The sequence below is a fragment of the Erithacus rubecula genome (assembly GCF_903797595.1).
Source record: "Erithacus rubecula genome assembly, chromosome: 13".
Taxonomy (NCBI): domain Eukaryota; kingdom Metazoa; phylum Chordata; class Aves; order Passeriformes; family Muscicapidae; genus Erithacus; species Erithacus rubecula.
Window position 1 is genome coordinate 4,871,843 of NC_136665.1, and position 26,789 is coordinate 4,898,631.

Sequence of the window (26,789 nt, forward strand, 5' to 3'; positions counted from 1 at the left end):
TCACATGTCATGCATTTCATTGTTTTTAATCTCAGTGACAGGATCACAACTGCTGGGAAAGTCGTGCCTCTTTTCCCTCTTCTGATCTTAAACAAAATCAGTGGCTTTCTCTCCAGAAATCAGTCCTGAATATTACAGCTGATCAGATGCAGCAGCCACTGGCACCTTGTCATAGACAGATAATGCAAAGACAGGCAAGTTCTTACTCTTTCACCTTGCTTCTCTAATGGGCAGATCAAAAACACCAACTGTGTGACAGAAATGAAAATAAAGTATTGGGCTCCTCAAGATGCATTCATTAACCAGGTGCTAGGTTTGCCAGGGATTTCAGTGGCTTGGGGTTTGAGATACAGCTTTGAATTTTGATAACAGTGGTGCTACTTCAATTGAGGCAGAATTCAGATTCCACAGATATGAAAAGTGTTCATTAAGAAGAAAAGGGAAGGGAACTAAAAGAACAATCCTGCAGAAAAATCAATCTATTTTGAAACATTGGCTCAGGCACAGCAGGAAATGAAGTCCTCAGTCAGTTATCCAGCTTTGGACTCCACTATCCCAGCAAGAAAGGAGAGGCCAAGGCATGAAGCACAAGCACCTCTGTATGCTTTAAGTGCCCCTGAAAAAGGCTGAAATAAAGTAGTTCTGATTTTGGAAAGTCTTGTGCTAAGAACAAGATTAAATAAAAGAAACCAGTTTTACAGACTGCTTGAAAGTTAAGGAAAACCAGGCAAACATGTTTGACAAACCAAGCTGTTTTCTTTAAAATTATCTCCAGTTTCTCAAGAGTCTCCTCTAGGTTTATTAGAAAGTTAGCAGCATCTGGCTCCTTGGAATCAAGTTCATCTCTTCTGCAATATTCACCTGGCTAACCTGGGCAGCTTTTAAAGCCTGATGTCTGAATCCTATAGGCCACCAGGAGACAGGAAAGGTTCATTTAAAGGAGAGGTGATCAAACAGAGAGGGGCAGAAGGGAGCTGACAAGCACCAGCCATGCATGTAGGAGCCCATCTAAAATTTCAAACCCTCTTCTAAAGGAAATCAGATGGAGATCAGGCTTGGGATTCATTTGCAGGGGAACAATTTGCTTTTCTAATCTGGCTCTCCATCCCTATAGCACACCTGTGATGTGATATCCTCCTCCTCATCTGTCTCTCATTCCTGATCCAAGCCTTCCCCCTGCCCACACAATGCTGCACCATCCCACTTTGTCTCCTGGTTCCTACCTGTGCCAAGTGAGCCCAGGCACAGGCACTTGCTGTGGCTCCTCATTACTGCTCAGAATTTTCCACTGCCCTCTGCAGCCCTCATGGTTATTATACTCTCATCACCTGGGCAAGTGAGCCCAATCTTTGCTTTTCTGATTTTCTATTGTCTGTTTATTAGATGGGCTCCTTGTGAACTCAGCAGTTCACACTCTCCTGTGGTGCCAAGTGTAAAATTAATATTGACTAAAAAATCTGGGCACTTCTTTCTGGCCAGAAAGGAGACATTTCAAATTAATGTGAATGTTATAGTGTTTCACACCCACTGCCATCCTTCTGAACCCTCCAACTCTTGCTGCTCTTTCTAACTGTAGGCATTAACTCTTGATGGGCCCTGTGTGTTCTGGACAGGTGGGTGCCTCCCTCAGCCAGCCCAGTGCCCACACCCAGGGCTCGCTGGCCTCACCACAGGCAGCCAGCAGAAGTGTGTGTTTGCCTGCAGGCAAAGCCACTGCCTCTTCCTTTATGGAATATCCCAACAGGGCTTGGCTGAGGGCTCTGCTGGCACCCAGGGACACAGCCCAAGCCCTGCTGTCCACCTTGATGCTGCTGAGCTTCCAGGCTGAGCTGGCACAAATGTCTCAGAGCATGGAGATAGTTTTGTCTCCATTACTTCAGTTCAGCTCTCTGGCTAAGAGGTGACTGCCAGTGACTGAAGGGACAATTACTGACTAAACTAGCAGGCTATTTACCCCCACACAGCAGTAGCTACCTGGTCTACCACCTTTTTTGCTAGGTATCATCAAATAGCCCCTAAAGAGATGATGATAACTTCTGCTAGCTCAGAAATTTCTGAGAGGAGAAATTCCCTACCAGCCAAGCACTCACGGTGGGAAAACCCAAGCCAAAAAGTCCAGTTCCTGTGTCTCTCTCCAGACATTTCCCTGTTTCCATAAGGAAGTGCCAGGATTTTCACCCTAGTGTATCCCCCACAGACAGTTATGGCCAAGTAATAGATTTGGGGTTTCTACTCATGGATCAAAATCCCGCAAAGAGGTCAGGAAACACAGTCCAGGGAGAAGATTAGAGATGCTGAACATGCAGCTACAACTTCAGGCAAAAGTAATCTTGCTCTGGCATTCTTTGAACATCCTAACCTTTATATCCAAGAGCTCCTAAAACAAACATACCATGCAATTATACCAATGTAACACCATTTTACCATTATTACCTCTGTGCACCTGCATGGCAAGTGTAAGAACAGAGTTTGGATCATTGTGTTGCCAACATGAATAATTTGAAAAACACTGAAAAACAAAATCTATTTGCTCCTGCTTTCCTCACTTTCCCTAACTACCCCTACCCAGACCCTGTCTGCTACAGAAGACTCCAGTATCACTGCTCTTACTTTTAAAATTGAGGTAATACAGAATAAACTTTTGTTCTCCAGTGGAACTAAACTAATGGCAGAGATTTGATGTGAATCTCTCCTGGTCACCTCAGACACACTGTAGACTTCTGGCCCTATTATAAATGAAGAACTGGTGGAATATTATTGCACATAGGAGAGAACCAAGGCACAAAGTCGCATCACATGCAACTGGATGACCAGGAACTGAGCTCTCACCTCCAGCCATGACAGATAAAGAATTTCCTTTTTTTAAACAGAAAGAACACATGGTCTCTAATGCTTCACCTGTGGACACTTAAAATAATTGGATCTGGACAGATTAAAGACAAATGGCAGTTGCTCAGATGAATATAGTGTACTATATGGAGCTATGAAATCTGCCAAGAGTACTTGATTTTCAGATTATACCAGCCATAAAAAAATACGGATGACAGAACACTGTCAGGAGAGGACAGCAAATGCTTTCCAAATGAAGTGTCAGACCAGGCATTAACAAAACTTTGCACCTGCTAAGCAGGGCCATGTGCAGTGACCCCCTGGCCAGCACAGCCGAGCTGCAGGTGTACAACCACAGCTCTCACACAGCACAAGGCTTTGCAGCAGCACAGATCCACATGGGATTCTGTCCTTCTCACAAATGTGCAACATTTCCAAGTGTGCAATTTAGTCAGCTTTCCTCACACTACAAATAACAGGCAAGGCCAACAATGATAGGTTTTGAAATCCTCATCCTCTGGCTTACAGGAGGATCTATATTAGTGAAGGCACAGAGAGATAAAAGCCTTCATGTCATATGAAGAATTTCACTTTACAAAACCAAAAATTAAAAAATTCATCCTCAGAAAAAGATAGCAGGTTCTTCTTTGTCTTGCAAGACCTTAACAAAAAAGGAAAAAACCATACACTCCAACCTCTCTACCTCATAAGATAGATCAACTTCAGAAATAGAGTCTTTTGTGTGTGTAGTCCTGTACAGCCTACAAATCATATTGGCAGATTGGTGGCAGATCACATGAAGGCAGGCTGGCAACAGCTACCCAGGGAACAGCCCCTTGTGGGACAAGCAAATCACTCCTGCTGCATACCTGATACAAACCTTGCCTTGGCTCTTCATGTCTGTGCTTAAAAGAGAAGCAAAGTGCAGCTCTGAGAAGAAAGGCCCAGCTCTCATGCTAGAAAACACATGGATGCCAGTCTTCATATTAAATCTATGACTAGTCTCCAGGAGCATCAAGCAGAGCAGGAATGGGAGCTCCTGAAAAACATCTTGTTTGTATTGAAATAAACCTTACAATATAACAATTTTCCTTCAGATAAAGCCAAAAAGGTAAGGAGCATAGTACCTGTTCTTGGTATGACTATCTCTACCTAATATCAACAGCTGAGACTTCACATGGTTTAATTTGCTGATACTTGCCTCAGTTTTTCACAAAATGGCCACAGTAACCATTGTGCTATTTGTCTAATAAAAATGTAAAAGGCATGTTCTACTTGGCAGTTGTTTATGACTGATGAAGATAAACTTCTTCAATAACCACTCAGTAATGATTAAGGCATGTTAGAATTTAAAGCTCTAGATTACAATAACCTTTAAAACCAAATTGTTTTCCTTTGCATTGCTGCAGGGCAGAGTAAAGGAGGTTAAGATACCTTAATTGCATTTCCACTCCTAGCATGTTTTAAAATCACACTTGGACTACAATTCTGGAGTTTCTAAGGCTTCAGTTGAAAGGATATCAGCTGAACTGCAAAAATGGAAAAAACCCCAACCAAACTAACCAAGAAAACACAAGCATTTCCTGAAGTTACATCTCGGGCAATTGGGATGTCTACACTCAGCAGTAGAGAGAAAACAGGGTTAAACATAACACAGCAAAGGACAGATTATCTCAGCTGATCCAGAAAGGTTGCCAGGCCATTCCACATCCAAAGGGTCCAGGTCCCAAAAGGTTTCACACTGGCAATCCTGCTTCCAGTTGTGAATGATTCTTCATTAGCTCAGACACTTCTGCACTGCAGCACAGTGCTAACATCACTGATTGTGCATCCACTCACACCTTCTCCCTGTGGATTCACTAACCAGACAAATTGTACAGGTAATTAAAAGCCATATTTTACAATGGGGGCAGGGATAAGGAGAGGCAGAGCTAAGTGCTCCTTGGATTCCCTGCAGAGTTCTTGACAGAGCAAGCTTGTGTCAGATACACTGAGCCCTGAGTGACTCCTCTAAGTTTTGTGTGTTAATTCAGAGGGCAGAAGTTCATCTGGGTTGCCACTGGTTGGAAGTAGATGACAGTATTTTTTTTGTTCCCTAAATGGGAGTGGTTGCTTCAAGCACAGGGACATTGTATTGGCAAGTCTGTTTCTCACCACAGCTTTAATAAAATGTATGGGAGTGCAGCACTCACTCTCAATTTGTGGGAAATGGTTTGAAAGCTATTCTCTGCCTCCCAGGCTCACGTGTGATGTGGCTGGGATTTACAACCTCAGTTAACTTAACGTAGGTTTTCCAATTTGCATCTATTTCCTGAAAGATTCAAGCTTAAGGAAAGTGGATGCTAATGCAGGAGCCTGTATTTGGATTGGTGAAGCAGATAATCCAAGATTAATTTCATCTGACAAAAGAAATCTATTATTACAGTGTCAAACTTCAGTGTGCAGCTAGCAGCTCTCAGCAAGGCTGGAAATGCAACTCAGCACCTGCATTCTTGCACACAGGTGCTACTGGAAAACACCCAGGGCAATTGGAGTTATTCTGACAGGGGCAAAACATCCTGTCTTATCAACTGGCTTCTGGACAGATGGAGCACTGAGCTGGGTGGACACTGCAGCAATAAGATGAAGCTGGCCACTGATGGGCACAACAGTCCTTTAGAAAACCACAGAGCAGATCCAGCTCCTCACCACACACAGAGCTCCATTCTACAGATCACCCACCACAGATGATTCAGGTTCACTGCACCTCTGTTGCCCAACATTCATCCCCCATTACATCTTCAGAAGAGATGCTATGGTAATTCAGCAATTATAATAGCTGCTGCCCTGACATTCAGAAATGCTTGTTAGTGTCATCTCTATTGTAGTGAAGACATTTTCTTTCATCCAGGCCTATCTATGTGCTCATGCAAAGCCTAGAGCAACACTGTTAAGACCCTCAGTCCCCCACTCCTGCATTAGACACCAACATTAACCCCAAAGCTTCTGCAGATGTGAGAAAAACATCTGTCTGTGCTTCCTTGGCTGGGGAAGGAAAGAAGGAGGCAAAAGAGCATATGGGAGACAAAATCCAAACAACTGGTCATGACAGTAACACATTACAAAGCTTATTAATAATTTTTTTCCTGCATATTGTGGGACTTCATCTACCTGCCAGCACCAGGTTGTTGACACCACTTGGGGTGAAGCAGCAAGACAAGTGTTGCAGTTCCTGCCTCTGTCCTGCCCAGCTGAGATCAGTGGGAGCTCTGCAGCCACTTTCAGTGAAAGCAGAATGAGGCTCAGCATTATTAAAGCCAAAGTCTTCTACAGGCTTCTAATAAACCTCAGTGTTGCTCCCAGCTCACAATCCCAGAGTGCTTTACCAACATTTAGCACTTTACTCAATGTTGTGTTTAAGGACCAGCAGCTTGAAAAGAGATGCACCAGATGGAGGCACTTTCCTAGCTCAGCTCACTGCAATCTGGTCAGGATGGCCTGGCAAGGAACAAGCCCTCCTTGGCTCATGCAGCCCTAGAAAAGGGTTCTCACTGACACAAGAGCCATTTGTAACCTGGCCATTGGGAACTGGACTGTCATCCAAACCCCATGGCATCAGGGAAGACTGATTTTCAGTTACAGCACATGGTGACTGGTGAAAGCTGAACAAGTACTGAGGAAGGAAGGGTAGCACATTTCTGCAAGTGAGCAGTTTTCAAGCCACCTTTGCCTACTGATAACACCAGAAAAGTCCTTTCCTGTTGAGGACAGCTCCTATAGATCACTAGTACCATAACCTAGAGGAGAAAACCTAGCAGAAAATACCCATAAACAAAAAATTAATTAATATCCAGCAGCAGACTTACTTAACTCAATAAATCTCAACTGTAGAACAGAAACTTTATAAGTGGCTTTACCAGCCTGGTTACTGGGTGCAGACCATCTCAACCTCCCAGCATCATGTTGGGGATGTACCAGACCCCTTCTTAAGCAAGGGAACTTGGGTAAGCCCAGAGAAACCTCAGTATGCAGCCATAGGCTTCCCCATGGATCACTCCAGGTGACCCATGAAAAAGCATTTATTTTATTTATCACTGACTGCCATAGTCCATTCACCTTCAGCACTCTGATTCTTTTAAGCCCAAATATCTCCACCTTCAGGGTAATGCAAAGCCTTCATGCAACATTGCAAGGGAGAGCAGGGACACCACCACCTTCCCAACCTCAGCTATGCCAACAGTTTACTGAAGCACAGGATTTATTCATAACCAGCACAGCATGAATAATGTCAGACCTCAAGCAATCCATCCTTCAGACTCTGGCAGAATGAGCTGGTTCAATGACCTACTGGGGTAGCAATTGCCCCTTGATGGTTACAGAAACAGAAAGTCTGTCTGATCCATGCCCTGGAGATGAGCTGAAACCCCCCTGCTTGCCTGAGAGGAGACAGAAAAGGATTACAGGCTTAAGCCATCTGTGTTGGGGTCCTCAGTCCCCATACATGCCCCATGGTGCAGAGAAACATGTCATGAGATATGACACAGTCTTCCTCCTCTCGAGCTGAATCTGTCTCCCTGGAAGCAACAACTCATAGTGACATGTCACAAACACATGAAGATGCAACACTACCAATATTATAATGAAGCATAAGTCTCAAAATAAAACTTCGCTCTTTTTGCTGGAAGCAACAAAGATCAGTGGGGGAAAAAAGCAAAAAAACAAGGAGTCTCAGAGTGTGGAGAAGGTAACAGCTCAGAAAATATACCCAGGGAAGGCAGGAGTACTGGGGAGAGAAGCTTTTAAAATGACCTACAACAGGAACGAAAAAAAAGAAAAAAAAAAGGAAAATCACCAGGGTCTGACAGAGATAATCATCTTTCCTGAGTTTCACTTTTGTGCCATGTTAACTCAACTCTTGTCAAAACAAGTTCTGTTTTGCTGCTGTCAGCACAGTGGGCTTAACGTAGCTTAAGAAAAACATCTCACATTATTCTTCATACTTCATTTATCATCTCCAACAAGCCAGAGAGCAGAAAACAAGCTGCTCCTGTGCAGCTGATTATTGGTGATCATGTACATGGGCAGGCCCTGCCATGGAAGAACACTGCCAGATTTTGCTGAGCTCTGGTTTCAGCTCTGCACAGAGTATCAACACAGGGGGAGCCTCTGACTCAGGGAAACACCCAGATTGTCAACTACAGAAACACAATACAACACTTTCAGCAGTAACAACTGCACTAGAGAGCACCAGTCCAACAAGTCCCTTTTACATGGCACCCATTGTTAAAGAGCAACAAGGTTGTTGACCATACAAAACATTTTCACATGCAAAGACTATTGGCAGCAACATGAAAGTCAGAAGAGTTGAGATGGAATTGCCACTGAGAAAAAGTACTGCTAATAAAAATGTCAAAGCAAAACCTGCCATTTGGTCTTTTCCTTTCTCAAACAGTTTGGCTTCTAATCTGTTAGAAGCAGCCAGTCACTCCATTCTTCATAGTTATCATATTTTGGCCAAATCCATTTCTCTGGATGGTATCTGTCTCTGCACATACAGTAATTTAATACAGCTTCTGGTTTCAGTCACAGAATGTTAAATAGTTACTTATTTTTGTTTAATTGCAGAAAATGAGAACATTCTCCTAACAGCATGTTAATAAAAACTTGTGGGATATACCCCCGAAATAAAGCAGGTCAATTTTCTAAAGGATCAGCTATTTAACTTAGGAGAATCCCAGAAGACATGAAGATGATTCCTGATACCAAAGTATTCCTGCCAGTGTTTCACTGTGCACTGTTCTCTTTTGCATATTCACCCTGTGAAAATCTCATCATCATTCTCCCCTGGTACTCAAGAGGGATCTTGCACTGCTCTCAGCAGTCAGCATTATAGTCCTCATACTCTCTGCTGAGATTTGATGGTTCATTTCCTCTGCCCAGACCAACTTCAGCTTGTCAATATTGCCTTGCAGTTCTGTAAAGAAGTACATGCAAAATATACCTATTTGTACTTGGAGTAGATAGTTCATCTTAATTTCCTTACACAGCAAGCCAGTGGTGATAAAACAGGTTTAAACTATAGGCTATCATTAAACATTTCCTCCTTTTCTTCCACGCTAAGTTCTTGGACTTTGCTGACAACATGCCCAAAGTAGTCTCGTTGTGCTCCTTTTTGAAGGACTTGACTGTAGCAGCAATGCTTATTTCTCATCACTTTTCACCAAGCTGGGAGCTTAACATGAAAAATTTAAAAATATAGGATCTGGGGTGTGGCTCAGAAGGGGAGTTCTGTGTTTCCAAGTCCAGTCTGCACTCCTATTGGCACTCATGCTCTGTAATTCATCAGCAATATCCTGGACAATTACATTTTTCTTTCTCCTGTTCCTATGGGAAAGATGCTTCACAACCTCACTCTGATGGTTGGAATTATTTTTCTTATTTGCAGCCTCCACTTGTTGAGGACTAGACTGCACATTCTTATGCTCACATTTCCCTAGGGCTGAAATGAGGCAGCCCTTCCCCAGTACCTCTTCCTAGGATGCATTAGTAGACAGCTGTCACAGACCTGTCAGACTTTTTATTGCTAGCTACATTGAGTCAAACTTTTAGCATTCTTTTACCATATTGGGTCTCTCTCAGCCAACCATCTCAGCTGTCCTCATTTCCCAATCCAAATTCAGAATGGGAGATGGGGAAGTAGAACAGGACTCTCATCTTAACCCTGTTGGATCCACTCTTTAGCCCCTTATTCCCATCTCTATGCAAAAATTCAGAACCACCTGATGTTCAAAACAAAAACTCCTTTTCTAGATGTTACAGATACCATCAAGAACAACTCTTCCCTTTCCCTACAGAATCAAAAGTTCACTTCAAGCTATACCATACTGGTGTTCCAGTTACTGTGTGATGATAAATAGACAAGCTGGCTTCACCACTGCAAAGAACAGGGTGGGTCTCATCAGGACACAAACTCTGAGAACCACCTCAGAGCCCTGATCTGCCTGTACAGGCAGCACAGCCCAGCCTGTTGTCAGGGTATCCTCATTAAACCCCTTGTCACTTCACCAGACAGAGGGGATGTCACATCACCATGTGCTCCTGGTCCTTCACACATGCTTGCTTCACCTCCTCTTTCATCCAGGCATTCATCAGGCCACAGAGTGGAGAAGCTATTTCTTGTAAGATTCAGCACATACACCTCACCTTCCTGTTGCAGATTTTTTTACCTTATGTCACATCACTGAGAACTTGGCTATGAAACCGTTAAATGCATGATGCTAAACACTGTCAACATGCAAAACCCCACTGGGCAGCTCCTGTACACACTTATCTCTATGCAGCCAGGCTCTGCCATCTTGCTGGCTTAAAAGAAATGTTAATTTTCCCATGCAGAATATGGAGCTGGATTCAATTTTTATTCCTGCCCCTTTCTTCTCATTCATTCTATCACTGCTTCTCTCCCCCCATTCCTTTGTAGCTATATGCCTATGGCAAGAGCACTATCCTGACAGATTCCTGAGGCCAACCAGCCCAAAGCTTTCTGAAGCCACAAAGTTTTACCAGTTTACACTGGAGTAGGGCATAGAGTCAGGACTCTTGCTGCTGAATGTGGTACATCACTTCCCTTTAAAACAAGCTGCCTCAGTGCTAAAATCCGACTCATGAAGCTGACCCAGCCTCACTGCTGCACTCCGGATGAGAAACACAGAGGGATGCTGAGCAGCCAGCAGGGACAGACAAGTGGGCACCTCACTCTGGCAGCCCTGTGCTCCAAGACACTCTGTTGGCAGCAATACCAAGGAGTCAGTGCTCCATTTCCAGCAAAGCTGGTACCAGACAGCAACAGAGCAATGCTTGTGTCATCTTGATGCAGTACAACATCCTGGCAATCCAGAATGCTACACCAAACAGCAAAGACATTTTGCAATTAAGAGCTGGATGACAGGAAGCAGAAAGTTCGCACCTGCCACTGAGCCTTTCAGGCCAAACTGAAATAACCCACTTGGATTTAATCTCTTCTTCCTAAAGACAAAGCCACAATTCATATGTTTCCATTCTGTTGATGACAGACAGATGATCTTGTCAGAAAGCCAAAGTCTTAAGTACTAAATTCCTGATTCCTGTTCCTAATTCTGTCACATTGTCCTAGTCAAGTCATCCCATAGCTGCTGCTCAGCTTTCCCCCCCAAGAAGAGGGGAGGGTTATACTTCACCAGGCTCTGAGTTCATTCATGCTCTCCAAAATCCATCTCTCCTACCACAGGAGTTTTGTTTCTTAACACTGGAAGGAAGGTGTTGCTATTTATACACATGCATACAGAGTAACACCATCCAAGTAATTGATCATAGAGAGCACAGGCACAGCGTGAAAAGGTTCTGGATGTCTTCATTCAGATCAGAAATACAACATCACCTCTCCCAGGCTTCAACTCCCTTCTCTTTCCCTGTCAGAACTGGAGTCTACACCCAAAATCATGCTGGTCTACATTCAGGGTCTTTTATCTCCACCCCAGTCTTTTCCTCCTCTCCTGGATGTTCCTGCAGAGCTGTTCCCAACACATGTACTACACATTTTTTGCCTCTATTCAGGCCATACTGAACATAAATATCAAGCTGGTCAGGACAGAAAACCAATGATGTGGTCCAGTCCTTCTAAATACAGCCTAAAAGGACAGTCTTAGCAGAGCCAGTGCTGCTGAACAGAGAGACTTGAGTTTTCATGCTAACTAGGGATGTATGGGTATACCACTTAACCACTTTGAGATAAAAGAGAAAAGTGAGTGATAAGTCAGATGGAATAAACTGCCTTGCACTGAGCATCACCAACCCTTTACAGAAGTCAGGCTAAAATTTTGAATTTCAATTTACTAAGGTAAAAGAGAAATTTTGCCATTTGCAAAAAGAATCGTATGCATTCTACAAGGAATAAAGGGATGCTGTTTCTGCAAGGAGTGGGAAGAGGAGGGAAGTGGTATTTTTAAAAACCTTAATGCATAGAAAAGCAGGATGGATAATAGTGAGTGCCTTGTGTCCCACAGCCCTAAGAGTACCCATGTTCTTGCTCATCTTAGGCACTATAAAATACTTGTATGCAGGGGAGTAATTTTGTCCCTACTTTTATTATTTTTTAATTGCACCTGTACCATCTCCCACCCACCTGCAAAGAGCTCCCTTCCCTCCCCTCAACAGGGAACTGGAGATTGTCCCCTGCCACACTCTTCTACCAAGGAAATCAAGGAGCTTTCAGTGCTGAGAATTACAGCAACATCCTCCATGGCCTAAGAAACAGAAACCCTGTGCAAGCCCAACCCAATCCCTTGCTACAGCAGTTTGGTTTTGTTTTTGTTTTTTTTTTTTGACAGATGTGTGTGGAATAGCTCACTGCCTGGGTTGGAGAAGAAATCTTGTTTATTTTATTTTCCTGCAAGCAAAACAGAGCTTCTAAACAAGCAAAAATAAGAACCATTTCTATTACAGACAACGCTGGTGTCCAGGAACTAGACAGTAGCAGTCACCTGTGTCCAGTGTTTCCTGATGAGTTCTTACCTGATCCAGCAGGACAATTGTGGCAAGCTCTTCATTTTCCAATGTCAAACATTTTTTAAAGCAGAGTTTTGTGCTTCTGCCAGCTCAAACCTGTGTTTCTATCAACTCTGGCAGTAATGCCAACTGCTCAGTATCACTGCTCTTGAGGGTTTTTTAGATCCTCACTGCTTTCAAATTACACTACACTATTTTACTTACAATAAAATAATGCCCACCTGCACACTAAACATTTATTGCCAAAACTGTACCTCCCAGTGAAACAGGGCTCTAACAGAGTGGACAGCAAGCCTGGTCTCAGCTCTGCCACTGTCCCTGTGCCATCCCTCCCCCTCCTAGCTTTACCCAACACATCTATCTGAAGAGAAAATGCATTTTGGTTAGACACTCTCTGTGCTTCCACACTGTGAGAACAAATGGTTTTACTTCTGTCAGCTGGCAGCCCTACAATGACTTGCTGCCACGCTACAGGAATTCCAACAATCCTGAAGTCATTTTACTGCCTCTTGCAGACTTCAGTTCATTGCCTTAATGGGAAGGCAACACCATTTGGGGTATCCACAACAGCAAATGATAGTGGGATGCATCTGAGTTCTGTAACAAACTTGTTAGACCTTGTTTTCTCTTTCCAGGAGCAGGATAATCCAATGACTTGAGTTTCTATTCCAGATTTGGAGTCTAGCTACATTTTGCAGAAAAAAGCCACTCCATGAGACATGGGACTTCCACCACCAGCTAACCCTTTGTGAACACTTGCAGGACAGTCTCAGGAGAGTTTATTGTTGCCATTTCTGAAGTAAAAGTGAACAGCCAGCAAGGACTCACTTCAGGTAGCTCCACCCAAACATACTGGAACTTCAGACCTTTCACTGCAGGCTACAGGGCTGCCTCAGCTCTCTACAAGCTTTAGGATAGTGAAAACAAGGCTATCTGTGCCAGTTGTGAAGGGAGACATAGAACAGAGCAAGTTAAAGCAGTTGTAACACAAAGTCCTGCAGAACTGTTAATTCCACATGGTGGTCTCAGGATTTTGAGTGGTCTCTACACTTGACCCAGAAGGCACTGAGTGACAGGATGAAACAGGCAGATACATAACATTTCTTACAGGAAAAAAAGACACTCATTGCCACCACCATAACACTTTACATATCAGCAATATCAGACAGGAATTCCAGGCCTACATTCCTACTCCTGTTGCAGAAATCCACTTGTAAAGAACACAAATCCAAGGCACTCTCCTGGTCCAGAGATGGCACTGGAATGGGCACAGGTTGTTTAGTGGATAGGAAGCCAACATGTCTGTATATCCACTTCCTGCACTGGAGTGGTGAGGTGTGACTGGTGCAGACAAATACCTGCACACACATTTTCAAAGTCTTTTTAAAACTCAAGTGTTCGTGCAGCTGTGATCAAGTTACTTTAATTCAACCAGAGGAGAAGCATGGCATGGCCATGGGAGTGCAAACAGTGAAGTTTCCTTGGCTTGGCAAATTACTGTGTGTCCACTGGGCTGCAGCAGCACTCCCATTTAATTCAACTCCAGTGCAGAACAGAACAGGGCATTTTACTTTAAAATACTGGGAAGGCAGTAGGTTTTCATTTGGAATTGGTTTAAACAAAAGCACTTTCCTGCTCAGTGAGGACAACAGTGCCCATGCCAGAGCTGAGCTCTGGTATCTTAACCACATACAACTATACACAGTCTTGAAACATAAAATAATCTGTCTAGACTATAAACAAGTACTACCTACATAGGAAGCTGGTTTCCTTTTGAGTGCAGCACTGCTGCAAACACCTATTTTTGAATTTTTTTTCAAACCATTAAACTGCCAGGGTTTGAGTGTTACCACAATCCCCTCCTGGCCTAAGACCTGGGTGCAGAAAAGGGGCTGTAACCCACTTAGTAGCAGAAAATGCTTCAGACAATCCAGCTGATCCTGTTGGATGGCCAAGTGTCAGCATCAGAGCCAAGCCATGGAGTTCTACAGGACATTAGGACTTTGGCTTGCTCTAGGCTGCTGCAAAAACCACCAACTGGAACAGTTTTACCCACTTGAAAGCAAGAAAATCCTACATTTATCTCAGTGGTCAATACAAGTGCTTGGGAGCACTTCCAAATAATACTTATCAGCCTAGCTGAAGGTTTTATAACCCAGTTGTGTAAGTTCACATGACAGAGAACACCACAATACAGCAAGCAGCCAGTTTGGGAATACTCAACTTGCTCTTACACTATTTCATTTTTATTAGTTATTAGACAAGCAAGTTTTGAAATGAGCTGATATGTGAACTGAACAGATCTGTTCATGTGCACAACCCAGCAAGGAGAGGATCAGACAATATTCCAGTAACCAAACTGGGGCAGCTTGCCAGTGCCTGGCTATCCAGTACCAGGAGGTTCTGTAGAGAAAAGGAGCAGAGTATCAACATACTTACAGGTCAGGAGAGGGGGAATCTGAAAAGTGAGGCATTAAGTGACTGCCTCACCTTCCCCTGTAAGCAGGGCCACACAAACACATTGCCAGCTTGGCTGTGCTAGTTTTAAAAACATCACTGCAGATGAAAGAGGTCTGGGGTGGCTTTACAAGTCAAAGCAGCAGCTAACCAGGAGAGCTGAGGGGCAGGATGGCTGTGCAGCCCCTATTTTGCTCTATACAACCCAAGCAGCTGCTGCCAAAGCAGGGACAGGCCAGTGACTTCTGCTGGGAATAAGAATATAGCAGGAAGACCTTTCCCAGGAGCTCTTACAATTACTCTCCCAATTTTTAATTTTCCTACTTCTTGCAGCTGATCTCTGTCACTTGGCTGAGTCTCACCAGCTGCCTCACTGCCCTTAGCTCAGCGTTTTTCTTACATCACCCATTGCAGGAATTACCCTGCATCACTCTTATTGGAACTGCAAAATGCAGTTTTATCAGCACTGCCAACTAATCTTGAACCAAGCTGCCAAAAAAGCTGTGTGTGCTGCCCAGACTTCTCAGTTCCAGGGAAGAAAGACAATTTGGGCACTAGCTTGAGGTGAGAGAGAACAGAGTTAAATCAGAGTAACTCTAATTACACATGATGGCTGAGCAAGTTAAATAATACCAGCATGGTTGTAGCTGTGGCAGTCCCTGATTCCTCATCTTGCTTATTAAAAGATGCTAACATGACTGCAGACTTTCCAGTGGCTCCAGAGAGCTGAATCACTGCCGTTAGGACATGACTGAGCCAGAAGGGATGGAGTTGGAATGCTTTTATTCCCACATCCTACCAGTGTTATGTAGCTGGGAGTGAGCTACCTACACCCAGCTGTGCAGATACGGATCTACAGCCTCTTCAGCACCCTGGTGAACTCATTGAAAATTTACAATTGCAGTTCAAAATTAGCAGTAATATACCAGGCACAAAAGTTGGCAGTTTTTTCTTCTGCTAGAACTGTTTTCAGAGCAGGCTGAAATGAACAACACACATGTAGGTCAGTGCTTGCCTAACAAGACCAAGCTATCACCTGGGAACTTCAAGAGCTAAAGCAAAACCACCAACCCATTACCTTGACTCTAGCCTATGCTGTTGACCCCTGCACCTTCCCTGACACCACTTCATGACTTTAAAAAAGTAATAAGGGGATTAAAAATATATCTCTGAACTTCTAAATCCCACAGGCCCAGTCCTTCCTTCTAGCCCTCCCAGAAAACCAAGCCACTTGCTCGGGAACACATCTCCAACAATGACCACAGTGAGAAAGCAAAAGGCCCTGACCACGATATCAGACTCACTTTATAACCCAGCACTGTCCCCACAGGAACCAATTCTGCAGCAGGGAGGCTGGAGGCAGCAGATAAGCCTTAGCTGGGTGATAAGGATCAGCTGCCCAGTTATCAAGGGAGTACAAAAATCAAATAGATTTTGATTTGGTAGTTACAGCTTTTCATGTATCCTGGGAAAAGAAAAGAGAAGGACCAGGAAGGGGGAAGGGGAGTTAAAAGTCCTTTTCCAGGGTGTTATGATGTCAGATCTTTTTAGCAATGAATTTCTAGGTTAAGCAGTTACTGAGAACTGCAGTGAGCGCAGGCGTTTGGAGGAGGAAACTGAAAGCGGTGGAAGAAAGGGAAAGGATTGCACATCTGAGGGCTGCAAACCCTGCCTGAAGGAAGCAAGCCAGTACAGCAGAGTCATGCCCAGCAGCCACAGAAACAAAGAACAGCAGCACTGTACCCTCAGAGTCAATTCTCAGTGCTCAAATTCATGTGTCCAATCTAGGCTAGGAAGTTCACTTAGTCCTCTCAGGTGAGACCCAAGTTTTGGGCTGCAATGCCAACTACAGCATCCACTGCTCCATGCCACATGTCCAGCTCCATAACTCCCCTGGGATGGGGGCAGATCATCACCAGTGGATTAGACCAACAAACATCAGCTGTCTTGCTGTTTTAAATCCAAGGGTAACACTGGATTTCAGAGTCAGCAATAGAACAGACAATGAGTGGCAACAGCCAGGCAGAGCTCAGTAGACAAAGTATCAAAAGCAAAGATGAACCTTTGATTACATGAAGTTTGACCTGGTAAAGCTTGGCATTCAGGCACGATTCTACTGTCACAGACACGGCTATGACAAGGGCTACATTTCTAAATCTCCATCTACTCACACAAATATTAGCACTTCTAGCATAAGCTTCTAGTCAAGTTTTGGAAGCTGCAGCCATTTCAGAGTAATCTTTCACACAGCATATACAAAGTATTCTTTAACACATAATTGCTTGCAATTAGGGTTACAGCCAAAAAACTATAGGAATTTAACTCAGAATGTTCCCTCACATCATAGGATCAAGTGAATAGAGAAACCCAAACCACTAGATGCATTCTTGTAGCAGCTTGAAAGTGCCAGCAAAGTGCCAATAACTTCTGCTGTCAGCCCCCAGAGGCTGCTCAGCACCTGGGAACAGCATCCAGCCCCTCTGGGCAGTGCCAAGCACCAATGGCACAAGGGCCTGACTGAACCCAGACAGGCCCAAACAGGGAGACAGTGCTTCCACCACACTGCAAGTGAGACTCATGGAGTGACCAGAGCCACTCTTCATCCTCAGGGAACTACACACTGTATTTGTGCTGCTGCAATCCAGCTCCATCTCCATCCCTGTTATCTACTGTCTCAGCAGGAGAGTTTCTGGCATTTCAAAGAATGGCCCTTATTAGGCAGGAAAACAGGCAGAAATAACAGGTAGCACACAGAAACTGTAAGAGATGCTCTCTTCTTCCTGCATAGCACAGTTGATTTGTTCCCCTTGGTTAAAGCAGGGGGAAAGGTGGAAAAAGTACTCTAACTGGTATGGAGCTCCCAGCCTCCAGGTCTCCAGCCAGTCTCCTGGGAGAGGCTGATGGGGCTGGGATTTACTGGCAGTAGTAAATCCCAGCCCCAAAGTATCAGGCATCCTAGCTTTGACATTCCTGGCAGGATCACTGACTGCAAACAGCTTGGATTGAGCCTTGCCCACCTTATTCCAAGAGGTCATGCCACAGGGTAGAAGGGCTAGGTCTGGCAAGAGCTCCACATTATTGTAGTTATTCTGCATCTAGTTCAATTTCAGATATATCTGCCATTGAAGCAAACCTTAAGTCTTGTGTTGGCTGGGATCTTACATAAAGTTGACTTTTGAAATAATTGGTCCTTCCTCAATCAGTTGAATGAGACCATTGCACCCTTCTGCAGATAAATCTGCTTTTTTCACTTAGGACCTGCTTCCTGGCAACCTTGCTGGACTCAGATTTTAAGCAGTTCCTATTGAACAAAACAGGTTATTTAAATGGGGGAAAAGATGTAAAAAGCACAGCTCACTCTCTCCAGCTGATTTTCTTTGGAAACAGGACCAGCAGCTGCTGTCCCAGAAGACTGAGCTGCCCTTATCTCAGGCACTCTGTTAAAAGACTTGGAATCACTTATTAATTTAGTGAAAGCCCCTTAATTTTGATCTTTTGTCTGCATTAATTGATTTGCTATCAATAACCTGCATTGATTAGACCTCCAGACCTGGCAGCCACTGAAGATGAAGAGACAGACTCTTTCAGAGCAGGAGTTCAAAGCCTGAAATGATTAAAAAAGACAGCACCAAAACGGCTGATAACAAAAAGGTGTCATTCTTTTTCCATTCAAGTATGAAACTCTGTGCAGTTAACCCTTCTGTACCTAAAAATGCTGTCAGGTCTAAGGTATTTGTATAACCTAGAGCTACCTATTAGATTTACTCCATTTTTGCCATTTTAATTAAAATATTATAGATGCTCAAACACCTGACAGAATGAGAACCAAGGAAAAATTTTATCTGCTTCAGCCACAAAGAGAGCTCAGGGAAAGCAACCTGACCCAGAGATTGGCTCAGGTGGTGCTCTCGGATCCCTTCCAGCAGACAGAATTGTAAAGACTGCTTCATGAAGTCAGATTTAATTTGCAGCAGATCCAAACCAAATGCAACAGTGAAATTTAACAGTCATCAGTTAAAATTTTGACAATAAAGTTTTGAAAGCTGAGAACAGCTTGCTAATCCAAGATGCCAGGAAACCATTAACAAACCAGCTCCCTGTCAGGGACTATGCTGGAACACAGCCCTGGGCTGCTCCCAACTCAGTATCCCCCCTGCCTGAGTTACAGCAGGGCCAGGAGGTCTGAGTTCACATATTTTGCTCTTCTACCAATAAAACCAAAGGTACTGGCTAGGGAGAGCTCCCAGGCACCTAAGAGAGGCTGTTTTGGGACAGACACTGGGCACACAGTGACACCATCTGAGTGCATCTGGGGGGGGGTGGGAAAAAAAATTCACAGCCAGTACACACCTCCAAGGACCCAGGGTCTCAGGTACTTTTGTCTGCTTCAGATTTCAAAGCTCCAGTACCATCTTGCTAAACAGCACAAGACCAGCTATTCACTTTAGCCCAGCATCTGAATTAATCCAGGTGGCCACTGTCCACCAAGGACACTTAACTGTTGTTTAAGACTCCAACTACCTTAAGAGCAAGACAGTGCAGTAAGTTCTTTTTTCATCCAAGCTGTGTCAAGACCTCTGGCCACCCCCCAGCTGTGACAATACAAATCTTAACAGCACACCTCCCTACACCTGAAGAGTTCCCTGTCAGCTCACATTTCTCTAGAAAGAAATAATGTAATTCCTCTTACAGATTGGTGGCAGCACAGAGCATGGATCAGGTGCAGCACAAAGTCAGTGACAGATTCTGCCCTGCAGAACAAGCTTATCAACTGCTGGTCCCCAAGAACCTGGTTGGACCAGTCCCTCAGCATCCTTCCCCTGTGTAACAACTCTAACCCGTGGCTCAAACACACCCTGTGTGACAGCTCAGAGAGCAGCACAGCCAGTTCACATCACAGCTCTGCTGCACTGGCAAATACAAATTGTACTGAGCTTCTGCATTTCTACTCTGACAACAGCACACAGCTACCAGGACTCAAAATTCCTTCCTGTACACCTCTGTAAATCATTCCTTATGTGAGTGTTCCTAATATCCCTCCTCTCTTTTTGTCTCTCCCCTCCCTGCCTACATTACACATGGGTGCTAAACACCCCTGCAGCTGCAGTCACTCTTCATAAGCAGCTGTCCTGCCCTCCTCAGGGGTCTCATTTTTATTGCATATGTCCTGCACACACCCAGAAATCCCAGAAAAATGGACAACATGCCTAAGATCTAGCTATACAGAATCTCTGGAAGAACAAGCAATGAGTTGGCACCCATCCTCTGGTCTCACACTGTAAGCAGGGCTGAGCTCCTGAGCCCTCAGGCTCACAAACAGCTCTGGATATGCCCAACCACTGCCACACCTGCCTCTGCTGGGAAAGAACCATCTCACACATCACAGGAGAAACAGCCAACTGAAATTAAAAATCCTGCATTTCCTAAAAGTCCTTTCCTTTTGTATGGAAAGGCTATGTCAGCCTTTGTCCTCCACAGATTAAATGTGAATAATGATTGGGACAGTTGAGCACTGAATAGATTGCCTTGGGAAGGTGCAGAGTCTCCATCATGTGAATTTTTTTGAACGGGCTAAACAGTCATCTGTCAAAAATGGTCTAAGTATTAAAAACCCTGCCCTGGGGAACAGAGGGAAAGGAAAAAATTGCCTCACAAGCTTTTTATTCTGTTTTTGTAATTTAAATTTAACTTCTGGGGACTACAGAAATTCCACTTGCCCCCTCAGCTGGGCAGGGCACATCTTCTCCTAAGGCCTTGTGTTTACACTCACGTGTTACAAAATCCCTGCTCTGCAGTAAGGGTGGCCTGCTCCACACAATCTCCAAGTGATCCCTCCACATTAGTTTCCTACACTTGTAAAAGGCAAAGGGATGGAAAGCACAATACTGCAAATATCTCAATCTCTGTATTTTAGAAAGGAACTTTTATTCCTTCTTTTAACACATGACTAGTAGATCAAAGTAACTGAAGGCTTTATCTGATATCTCCCAGATACTAACACTGGGTGTACATACATAACACTGATGTGCAGGATGAGAACTGAGGGAGCCAAGCTTGCCTTTTTTTTCCCCACCCACAAAGAACAAAAATAGGCTTTTATTCTGAATGACTTATTTTAAACTAAAACCAAGAAAGAACAAAAGCAAAGGCTCCAGGAAGTGGAGTCTGCACCCGCATCTTATTTTAACATGCAGCTTTGGCTCTTTAGAAACCTAAAGCTGCATTGCACAGAAAGCAGAGTCAGATCAGTGATGTTATATAGCTCACTATTTCCAAATATCAATCTAGGATCTTAGAAGCAATAAAGATTCAATAACACTCCACAGTCTCGAGCTCTGAAAATGCAAAGATAAAAACTAACAATTAAGGACAGATACAGATATGCAATATACATTGCACAGATGTTTTATTTCCCTGCAATTATATATACATCCTCCAAAATAAAACCCAACCTTCATTAACTCAACATTACAGTGCTGTTGTACATTCCTCATGAAAAAGAATCAGGAAAAATGAAGGAATGTACTCATCAAGATAGCATCAGCATCCAGACTAATCACATACACGTTCCACCAAATTAATTTCTGACATGTTCAGACGCTGCCCCTCCACGAGTAATTATTACATAAATATTCCCAGTTTGCCTCTTCAGTCTCAGAAGATGTATGTAAAGTAAATATTTTTGTGTAAAATTGGCAGCACAGTTTTACACACCTACTGAAAAACAGCACACATACATCCTTTGGGGATACACACAATCATTTATGGAGACTCCACACAACCACATGTAAACTTACTAGGAAACAGAACTTCAGCATCAGTTAATGAGAAAAATCCCTGCTGGGGACACTGATGCAGATTGTTAATTCTGACCTCAGGATTGCTGGCTGAGGCCACAGGCAGAGCAGTGTGCACAGAGTGACTGGGATATACAAATATTCCACAGCAACACATGCAGCACTGCCAGCTTGCTGACAGACACCAGTGCCTGTGTCCACAGCAGGCAAACAGAACCACACAACATTCCCATTTTCTGATGTGCAAAAGCAAAAAGCATTCAATTTTATCTTCAATCAATTTACTTATTGATTCGTTCTCTCAACTGACATCCCAGAAATTCTCTCAGCTACCGAGGCAAAAAAATGCCAAATTGCTGTGTTTCTTGAAGTCTTTCCAAGTCCAGGGGAGAAATTCAGGGGAAATTATTTCATTTGATAATAACTGGTTCCCCTTTCCTGGAATCCCACCCAGTGCTTGGAGAATTTGACTCCAGAAACATCCTACCCCTTCACAGTATGCAGCTTTAACATGGTTTAGCTGCAGACTCAAAGGCAGAGCAGTAACACACAGTCTATTCTTCCTCTCCAGTATGTGTTTAAGATAGCCCACGAAGATATCTAGGTACCTCAGTTTACCTTGGGCTCCACAAAGGAGGCAGTCAGCTAAATACTGTACAGCTCTGAGCTTGCACTTAAATAAAAAACAAAAAAAACAAAAAACTTTTTCCAATTTTTGCAAGTGATTGAAAACCAAGTCTTTCAGTTCTGATGAATAATCTGCTTTGAGTTAAAACCACTGCTGAACTGCAGCTTCCCTCTTGCTTTAATATGAAGGGATAGATGGGATAGACTAGCAAAGACTACAATTCAGCATACAAATTTGGAGGGGCAAGCTGTAGGTAGCAGGTGATGTATTGCTATTGCATCACCTTTTGTTTGATTAGTGATTAGGAAATAATTGCCTCCCTGCCCAAGAGACGAAATCTAGCAGAGTCCTTCTGAAACAAACATGGCATTTATATATTCCTCTAAAAGCTGTAAAATACTTTATCTCCAAGCACTGTGCTCCTAATAATCTTTGAATATAGTCTGATACAATCCCTGTGTACAGCTCATTAGGCACTGAATTCTTTGAAACAAGAAATCCTTTCCTGTCATCCATGCACAGATCTAACACAGATGCCCCCACTAAGCAGATGCAAAATGCCACCACAGCAAGAGGTGGCAATAAAGGAATTTGATTGGGTTAATGGAGTCACATATGGTGATGGTGTGGTCCTTGAGAACATTCCCCCTCAGCTTCAGCTTCCTCTCTCATCAATCCTCTCCAGGGATTGAAGGAACAGAAGCACAGACAGGGAAAAATTCAGATTTATTGGCAGGGTTGACATTCTTGGATGAAAATACTATTAATCATAGTCACTGAGGCAAGATCAATAAAAAATTCATACAGAACACATCTTGTAACACATGCACATTCCAGGAAACACTGACAACCATACCAGCTCCATGATGCTAAAATAAACCCAATGCTTTTCCTGCCCTGAGTTTTTACTTTTGCCTCCTGATCCCATGCAGCAGAGCTTACAGTGAGGATGCTGCTGAGTGTCCCTATGACTGATGCCCTCCACCAGCTCCAGCAGGTGCTGTGCTACACACACAGGGCTTGGGACACTGAAGGCTTGACAGGATCAGCAAAGAGGGAAAAAAAACCCCAGTACTTTGCTGTGATCAGTGCTCTGACTTGAAAGAAGGGGGTGGATGAAGTGAGAAGACTACAGAATGTACAGTACTCTACATTTCCATATTCGCTTAATTTCTTGACCACTCTGCAATTAACTTGTGTTCCTGAGAGCTGTAGGTCTGGCATGCAGAATGAAAAAGCTGTATTTTCACTTGGACACTCATGCCTTTTCTTGCTGCAGGTCCTTTCCATGTGGGCCCATCTAATGGGGCAAGAACAGTTTCCTCTGCTTGTCAAGAATGGCAGTGTTTGCCTAAAATCCCATCCCACTGAAGCATGAGAGGATATTGCTCATGACAGTGGCCTCCAGACTTTTAATGTCAGAGTCTGAGCAAAAACCAACCCCATTAAAACACAGCTCATCTGCTGTCCCCAAAAGTCTGCTCTCTCCCCCAGATCAAACCTCCTGATGGTCAGAATAACACATTTCTGCATATGTTTATGTTTAGGGCACAGCTAAATCCAACAGAGCAGCCATAGCACTAGTTCTTACTTACAATAAATTCACTGGGGAGGAAAGGAGCCTGAGAACACAGTCCAGGTGAATTCCTAAAAGGGCTCTGCCAAATCTCACCTGTTTAATAAGGGATATAACCATACCTGACCCTTTCATTAAAGCTCCAGTGTCTGGACTACTAATTAAACAGTAATTTAATTTTAAGCAAAATGGCTAGAATAAATGCATTGAAAAGGAAACCAGGAAAAAGCTGTATGTCTGCTTTGTAAAAACTAAATGTGATTTCTCTAAGAGCACATATGACAAGTATCACAGATTTTAAGTCAGCACCTTGATTTTCAGAGACCTGGCTTACAATGTTTTGAAGCAGACACCTGCTCTAGATTAACATTGCTATGAAACTCTCAATAAATTGTCTTCTGTTCTCAGGGCTCACTGCTGCCTGAAGTACAGCTTAACCTCTCTGGAGGGAATAGCCTAAAGTGGAGCAAAGGAAACTTGGTTTCAGATAAATTAAATTTCCAGGGCACAGAAACACCCAACAGTTACCCCCAAAGAATGCAAGTTCAAGATGGCACTGGAATAAATGGCTTTCCTGTGCCTCTAAAAAGCCAACAGTGGACATACTTATTATTTACATCCAAACTGTCTGGCATGCCTAATATTTCAGGAAACATATTTTGCAGCTGTAATACAACTTGAGGAATACCCTATATTTCACTGATATAAGGCACTGTAATAGCTGAGCAATACACCTTTTTCTACACATCACATTCAAAGCTGGGAAATACTTTTTTGTTGTTGTTTGCTGCAAGCATGGTTTTTCTTATCTATAAAAATAGACATAATAATGATACTTTATACAGCTCTGGAATCTCACAACCCTTTCAGGGAGCTCAGCAGCTGTGTAGTGGAGCTGAAACAGTACCAGCACTTCCACAAACCAACCAGTAAGTAGAAGATAAAACACTAGTGGGGGAGCCAAGACTACAACTTGGAGCTTTTTCCTGCCCAACACTGTGAAACACTTATTTTCTATAATTACAGAGGTGCTAGTTATCACAACTTTAGAAGCTTGGTGATATGAGGCAAATAGGATACAACTGTGGAGAACATTCTGAACTTATAAAGACTGTTATAAATGTGGCAAGCATTTGGGGTTTATGAATAGTTTTTCCACTTCAACCAGGGTATGGGGCAGATATTTTACCAGAACAACACTTTTAACATTAACTAGAATCATCAATTACCATGAGACATACTAGGTTAAAGCACTCCTCTCTTTGCAAACCATACATCACCTAAGGACAGGAAACTGCAGGCTGGGGAACCCTTTGAGCTTCCCTTTCTACCTGCATCCTTTTGTTCTACATTACTTCTGATCATGATAATTGACAAATGATTTGTGTTAATCATAGAAGTGTTGGAGTTTGTATAAACCAGAATACTTAAGAAAAGAACACAGACCTATATAAAGGCAAATATATGATTAAACCCATTCTGTTTAAACACCCCTGTTATGAATACTGCATATACCAGTCTGCAAAAGAAAAAAAAAAAGGGGGGGGGGGGGAGGCGAGATTTTCCATAATCTGAAAAGTTTTTATGCAGAATCAGATTTCCTGCCTCTCTGTAATCAATCACAAACTATCTGCTAAAGATCAGGCTTCCCACGTCTGTTTCTTTTCTACCAAGATCAGATGGTTACATGACCAATTGTCCCAAGAGCAGTCCCGCAGAAGTTTGCAAGTTTCTTTGACCACCAGTGCTTACCTTGCAGAATTACTACACCAAAACAATAACAATTACTGATTGCTACAAGGAAAACCATCCTATAAGAAGGGAGCTGCAAACCCAGTTGGGTGGAAGTGTGGAGTGGGTGGTGACCTCTTATATTTTCCCCAGCGCTGCTTGCTCTGTCTATATAAAACAAAGCAACCTAAATTTTGCTGAACATCGAGACTTTGTTTCTCATTTATAACAAGACGTATGCCAAAAACACACAAAAAACAAAAACAAAGCAGGGAAACAGGACAAGCAGAGGACGGGCACTGGAGCAGCTGAAGGCACTTACCGGCACAGAGCGAGCAGAACCCGGTCCCCAAATGGCTACTGAGGCCTGGGCCCAGCCGGCACCTGGCGCCTTTTGAAGGCAGGCACGGCGCACGTGGGCCGGGCTCAGCTGGGCTGGGCTGAGTTAGGCCGGGCTGGGCTGGGCCTGGCCGGGCAGGGGGCGGGCCGGCGGTGCCGCTCGCTGTGCCGCGCTGCCCGGCTCTCGCAGCTTGCCCGGGCACAGCGCGGGCCCTCCGTGCCCGCAGCCTCCCTCAGGCACCGCCGCTCTGCAGCAGCAGCATGGCTCCACGGCGGGACGGCTGCTTCTAAGAATTAAATGACACCGCAAAGAAGTGCGCAGGATTAATAATCATACAGCTGCTTTAGATAGTAAGGCAGAGTTGCCGGGTGCCTAGGCCAGAAGGGGAGTCACCTGTAGGCAGTCCTTTCTTACACAGTGTCACAGCCTGTCAGTTACACATGGATTGCATTTCTATGCAGTCATTGGGTCTGTCTGTGTCTAAAGGCACCGAGTTTTTGAACCAGAAACCTGCCAGGAAGACAAAAGTGAAAAACTATTGCTTGCTCAGCAATTTGGCCCAGATTCAGCCAGCAGCTGGCAAGCCAGAAGTGTATCTCTCATCACATGGGAGTGTTCTGGTCTGAGGTTATGCTGCCTTACCAATACTGTATGATCCCTGAATGGCAATCCCTACATCCAGTGCCTCTCATTTTGCTCATCTGCACAGACTGGTGCTTACAGTAACAACAATGGGACACTGAGTTTGTGTTGTTCTAAGCTGTAAATAGAGTACCTGGCTGCAGTAGTTCTTTACCCATTACAGAAAAATTGCTTCAGTGCATGAGGTGCTTTTGCTGTTTCCTAGGCAAGAAAACTGATGAGCAGCTCGAAAGCAGATGGCAGCTGGAATGGTTAGGAGATAGAACAGCA

At 43.8% G+C, this 26,789-nt stretch overlaps 1 protein-coding gene across 3 annotated transcripts in view; it reads right to left on the reverse strand.

Annotated features, from left to right (window-relative positions):
* LOC306807666 (uncharacterized protein) overlaps nt 1–25,963 on the reverse strand; it is a 51,422-nt gene extending 25,459 nt beyond the window's left edge. For all 3 annotated transcript variants that reach the window (XM_079317469.1, XM_079317468.1, XM_079317470.1), the window contains exon 1: nt 25,860–25,963. The gene's annotated coding sequence lies outside the window, so the exon portion shown is untranslated. The remainder of the gene's footprint in view (nt 1–25,859) is intronic.
* Between the last annotated feature and the right edge of the window lie 826 nt (nt 25,964–26,789).